We start from the raw sequence: 6,904 nt of genomic DNA on the forward strand, positions 1-6,904 counted from the left end.
ATTCATAGAATTGAAATTTCTACTTGCATAGAATTCCTTGACATTAGTCACTCCACTGGGCTCACTTTTTTTGTGGGGAAGGAGAGGAAGCAAGTAGAAAAGATGGCAGATAGTAGGGAGAAAGGTACATTGTAAACCTTTTTTTTTTTTTTAAAGTATTCCACAGACTGTTGTAACATGGCTAGAGGCCTTTTGTTAGACTGAACGTTAGGGGAAGAGGAAGGTGACATGTAAACTCCAATGAATAAAAGTTATGCACATTTTAATAAGATGTTATGACTTTTTTAGAAAAGTATTTTCCATGCCTCCTGCCTCATCCGTAGGATAATTTATAATAGGTTCTCACACGTAACTATATTGACCTGCTATGAACAGTTCCACTGCCCCATAGACTGGCTGGGAAACATCTCAACTGAATTGTATCTCTGCAAATAAAAGTGGTTTCAGCTTAGAGTTGCATATCCAGTGGAATTTTTCTGTGCCCAAGTTAATTAGGGAAAAGGAGAAATGAGTCTCACACTTAAGCATTTCCTTAGAATGGGAGGTCATAAAAATGTGTCTCTTCAAGGTTTTGTGAATGGCTTACTCTCTGTGGGCTTTACTACTTGAATAAGCATTTACCGGTCAATGGGGACTCCCAAATCCCAAGTATCATCACCAAGATGTAACCAAGAGTCTATGCAGTGGGTTTAGGACCAAGCCTTCAGATGTGGGATGGTATTTAGTCTTGCGGTGGTAACCATTTGTCCTTGATCTCATTTAGCAAGAGTGGTCTTGAAAGGAATGCATATAAGTGTCTGCTTTAGGACTGGGGCATCAGGCAGTGAGGGGAAGGCTACCACTCTCTAAGCAGGGCCAGTCTATTCAGCTTGTTTTAATCCTGCACCCTGGAGCTGATAACCCTGACCTCCAGCAGGATACTGAGGTCAAACCCAGTGCCGGGGTGCCATTGGACTTCCTGTCCAGGACCAAGAATTATTTTCATAATAGTCACAACTTTACAAAGATCAGTGGAACAAACTGGAACTTAAGTTTTCATTCACATGCAGTTCTAGCCTAGTATTCTTTCTTGAAAAAGAAAAAAAAAATAACCTACATGGTATAATTGAGATGGATCCTGTATCTTTAAATTACATAGGGGATTTTGTATGTCTAAATAATTGTACTGCATTTCCATGATGCTTATCTTAGAAACTGTCTAGTAAAAGAAAATATTAGGAACCATGCATTTTGTGGATGCCCCCGATCCCTTTCGAGCATTCACACGAGTTCAATGTGTAGTTTGATGGTTATTATAGCTATTTAAAGTAGAGTAAGTGGATATGTAACAGGAAAGACTTGAGACCACTACAGATGTACTTGCACACCTGATTAAATCAGTATTGTCCTTCACTATCAGTCTGATCAATGGCAGTCCTGGTGGCTCCCTGTTTGTGACTGTTACCTACCTAATTGTGTCAGTGTACATCTGTAGTATGTACATGTGAAAGTGCCTTTAAATTTTTTAGAGGAGCTTTGGCCTTGCTCTGTACTGTTGCATTCCCATCTGCCCCCTTCCCCCGCCCTCCCACTGCCCCTCATTTCTTTTCTACTTGCCCCATTGCCCATCCCTCCCTTCCGCCCACCTGCTGCTTCGCTCCTTGTGTTCCTGTGTACGGTAGTATTGTCTTGCCTTCTTCCTGACCCTCCCTCACACCACTCCATCATTCCCATTGGGTTCCTTCAATGTTGGCTCCAAGATAGCAGAATGGCCATTGTGTTCCCCTGTGCTCTTGTGCTGCCCGTTTCCATTACATTCCTTCCATCCTTTGAGATGAAAAAAAGAAAGGGTGATTTTACAGTTCTAGAAGAAGCAATGTTCTGTTAATCTGTCGTGACAATGCACTTTTATGTATGATACTGTACATTTTGGCATGGACCATTACAGGCTTCAGTACACATTCAGATTTGTTCCTCATAGTGTATCTTTATAATAAAAAAGATAGCTCTGTCTGCTATTGTCTGGTTCCAATTTAGTATGATTCTTGCTGTGGCATCTTTTTGTTGCTGCTATTATTCTCCTGGAGTTCTTTGTTGTGTTGAAAACATAAGCTTTAAAAAATGATGGGTGTCAATTATACTCTGTTCCCTAGGCTTTATAAAAGAAAAGTCTTCAGCAACCTACCTATTTCGTCCTCAAAAGGTAGAAGTTGCCAAGAAATAAATTTAGGTCAATGTCAGAGAAAACTTCCTAGCAATTGGAATGGTCCAAAAGTATAATGGACTGCTTCAAGGGTCGGTGGGTTCCCCTTCCTTGGAGGTCTTCGAGCAGAGGCTAAATTACCACTTGTCACAATGGTATAGTAGGGATTCCGGTGGGTAGGGCAAGATGTGGGTCAATGCCCAGCCACTTAGCACAGTGCCTGCACATAGTAAGTACTAAATGTTTCTTGATTGATTAGATGTTTACTGAGGTCACTTCCAACTCAAATTCAGGGATTTGTCAAACTGCATCTGTATGGGGAGCTCCCAGTCTGGAAATTCTGTCCACAAATTCACATCTCAGTTCCCCCATAATTTTTAGTAAAGGAAGGGTGGTGGAGTGGAGGTTTGAATTAGTGAGATCCGGATAATCTCTCCTAAGTAAGCATCCTCCTTAAGCCTGATCCCCTCATGAAGTTTTCTTTTGTTTCTCCCCACCCCTGAAAGATTACTTAACATACAATGATTTCTAGCTGATCACATCAGTTTCATTTTGAATAAATTGGCATGTAATCCAAAGAAGGCACTGACTGCATTTTTAATTTGCTACCTATTGACTTGTTTTTTCCTAACCTCAACAACTCATGACAACGTAATAAGCCTAATTCAGGCTCTAACATTGCATCTAGGAAAGCTCTTCCTACTTATAACAAAGGATTCCAAGGGGAAAAAAATGCAAAAAATAATATATATATATATATATAATTTTTTTTTAACCAGGGGAATCATTTCACTGATACACAGATGAATACTTGCCCTAGGTTTTCAGAGAATGGCTTGGGGGCACTAAGATGTTAAGTACCTTGCTCAGGGTCACATAGCCCATATGTATGTCAGAGGTAGGCTTTGAACCCAGATCTTGACTCCTAAGGCTACTCATGGCATGACAATTCAACCAGAAACAACAGTTCAACCCTAGTGCTGGGTGGTTGTATTCTTATCTGTCAACCTCTAGTCTCTGTGTTTCTCAAGGTTACTTGATAGCTCTTTATGTTTAATCTTAGTGAAAGCTATCTCAGAAAAAAAAATGTGTAAAGAAGGAAGTAGGTAATAAAAATGAAGGAATCATCAAATTTTAGAGTCAACTCATATGGTCACATGATGTCTCATACATGCAGATGAACCCATCATCCTTTCTAACGGATGTGAGCTATTTTTCTCATAGTAGTGATAGGTGATGGGCTCTTTCCTAGACCCCTCTATAGACCATGACTTTTATAAATTTGTGTGGACTCAGCAGTATTTGATGGCATCCTCTGGCTATATCTCACTGCTCAGAAATAAAGGGTAGGTAGGGAGAGGGAAGGTGAGTAATAGAGAAGGTGGTTATCTTTTTTTTTAATTAATTTTGTTAAGTATTTCCCAATTACATTTTAATTTGGTTTGAGGAGTGTGATCCTATTAGCAGAATAGAAACAGAGGAAGGTCTAGAAGTCAACGATTGAAGAATGGAGAACAAAGTCAAAGCTATGAATGATGGGAAATAAAACTAAAACAGGAATGATACAATGGGATAACAGGGAGCGATTGATATAAGGAAGAAAGAAAAAAAACAGGTTCATAAGGAAAGAGGATATAGAAAGGGTTAAAAAAAAGTTTGGAGTCAGAGTGGGAATTTCAATGTTTGAAAGCTGACCAATGTCATAGTGAGATGAAAGGGTGTGATCATACCTGAGGTAGAAGAAATAGAGTAGAAATGAAAGTCATAGAAATCAGTAATAAAGGGTGGTATCCTAAATACACAATGATGGCCCCACTGACTCCCTAAGTTATTCTTCCAAATATAATAGAACTCTGTGTATCATCAGTCTATAAACTTTTATTATCTCCATTGTAACTGGTTAGAGGCAAGTAGACTTATAAAACAGAAAAGCTAAATCAAGAGGGCAGGGATAATGCATTATTTTAGGATCATGGATTAGAGCGGTCAAAGGGGTGGCTAGGTGGCGCAGTGAGTAAAGCACCAACCCAGAGTCAAGAGGACCCGAGTTAAGTTCCGGCCTCAGACTCTTCACACACACACACACACACACACACACACACAAAACTAGCCGTGTAACCTTGGGTAAGTTACTTAACCCCAACTGCCCTCCAAAAAGGCCAAAAAAAAAAAAATCCAGGGAATAATAATTATTTAAATAAATTCCTACGATTAGAGGGGTCAAACACACAGCTCACAACATGATGCCCTCAACACTCCTCAAACCAAATTAAAATGTAATTGGGAAATATTTAACAAAATTAATAAAAAATAAGAATAAAACAGATAATACTACATTTTTTAGGTCAATATGTGGCCTATAGGAACCCTTATGTATGGATTAGTGGTCCATTTCCTAGTTGAGTTTGACACTACTGTTGTAGATCATGGCATCAGGCCTGGAAGAATCCATTTAATCCACATCCCCATCATATTACAGAGGAGACCATTGAGGAACTAAAGGGACTTGCTCAAGGGGTCTGACTATTGTATTACACACCTATGTCTATCTTAATATGAACATCATTATTACTAACCACTATGAATGAAGTTGTTTTAAAATCACTTACACTTCTTTGATAATCCAGGGATTTCTAATTTCACTCATGTACACCCTGTCATCTCCATCTGAGTAGAATCTCAGAGCCAGAAGGGGCCTCAAGAAGCCATCTAACCCAACCCATACTTGAACATGAATCCCCTCTAAAGTATCATAGGTGATTGATTGATGGAGGGGTAGATCTACCTGAAAACTTCCATGTGATGAGGTAGATGACCTGAGGCAGCCCCTTCTACTCTGGGATATCTCTAATTATGAAAAAGGGGGGATGCTGGGGTTTGGGGTTTTTTTTGCTTATATCAAGCCCACATTTGCTTCTTTGCAAGTTCTATCTATTACTCTCTGTTCTGCCCTTTTCTATGTAACAGCCTTTCAGATACTCAAAGACCAATATCATTGCCCTCTCAAGGAGCATACTATGACCATATAGTCACCTGGTGGTCAACCCACTGTTGATGAGTTTCTCTGAATTTATAAAGTAGTCCTTGTAGGACAGACACTACTGGGCCTTTAAAGCCCTTTTAGCTTGGTAGTCTCTGCTAGAGTTCATGGTCTACAGGCACACCCTTCAGCAAGATACAACTATCTCCACAAAACAATGAAATATTGGAAGATGTTTATAAAGACATCCAAATGATAACTAATAATTAGTTGATTTTTCCCTCAAAATAAAAAACAAACTATTGTTCAGGATTTTTTTTTCAGTGAGTAATTGTGAAATAATTAAATCAGTATATTCAGGGGACAGAGTCAGAGAACAGTTAGTTCTTGGGGTTTTTGTTTTTTTATTAAAGAAACTAATGTTTCTATCCACCTAAGGAAAGGTGAATTGAAATCATGACTGATTGGATTATCCTTTTATATAAATGAAGGGCAAACAATTATACTCTGGATCTAATAATTATAGTAATTGGAAGTTTCCCCAGACACCATACTGTAAGCCGAAAATATTTAATTTCCTAAATAAAAAGGAAATTAGAAAATCCAACTCTGAATCAAATTACACGTATGGCGTATTCTCTAACATCAAATAGAACAAGCTTATAGTTAGTGTCTTCCATTTAGGGAAGGAATTAAAGGAAAGCCATGGATAACTCCAGTGTTCCCTTATCTTTACAAGAGAAAATTAGGGTTGTGTTCATTATCAGAAGTGGGGAAAAAAATCTTTATACTAAGAGTTTGATTATTTGGCCCAGATTTGTGTTTGGTGTGAAAACTTCCCCCACTGATGCAAGAACAGCAATTTAACTCTAACTTTCCATCTTAGAAAGTTGCTTGGGGCATTGAGAGGTTAAGCACATTACCTCTGGTCACACATGTAGCACATGTTAGAGACAGGAGAACCTGAATCCCAGTTTTCCAGACTTGAAGGAAGGCTCTCTGTCCACTAAGTCATTGGTCCCTCATCTACTTAAATATATGAAGTGTTATTTTTTAAGTAGATGTGAAAAGAATTTTAAACACAAGAGACACCCATGTTCTAGTCATGACTTTGCCATTCTGTGTCTGAGCACATCACTGACCACTTCCAGACAACAATGTCTCTTTCTGTAAAATGGAGATTTCAGCACCTGGCTCTGTCTAGATCTTAGGAACCAGGGCATCACATGGACTCCATCTTCCTCCCTACAGTTGGGGTGAATTGAATTCAGAATTGATTGGATTATTCATTTGTATAATTGAAGAGTAAACACAGCTTCATCTGATGGATACGAACTGGAAATAATACAACTGCAACTATTTCTTTGCTTTTTGTTTTAATATTTCAAAATCTAAATCGGAAAAGAACTGAAACAAAGTTTCCAAATTTTGTAGGAACTTTCAAGAGAAAAGAAAGACTTAAAAAAGGATGATGAATGAAGATTATCTAGTCAATAAATTTTATATGAAGAACAGATTGGAATAAAAAAAAAAGCAAGGCAAATTTTAGGCATACAATGAACCCTAATTACTTTGGAGTGAACAAATAAATGCTACTTCCAGTTTCCAAAAACAAAGGCTGTAGGAAAAAGTGTGGTATGGTGTAAAAAGAAATGGCTTTGTAGTCACAGGAACTGGATTCAAATTCTGACTGAGCTACTGTGTAACCTTGCACAAGCCATATACCCTCTCTTGCCCTCAGT

Source organism: Petaurus breviceps, unplaced genomic scaffold (assembly GCF_028583685.1).
Source record: "Petaurus breviceps papuanus isolate PSGF00001 unplaced genomic scaffold, PetGlider_PUasm1.0 154, whole genome shotgun sequence".
In the NCBI taxonomy this organism is placed as follows: domain Eukaryota; kingdom Metazoa; phylum Chordata; class Mammalia; order Diprotodontia; family Petauridae; genus Petaurus; species Petaurus breviceps.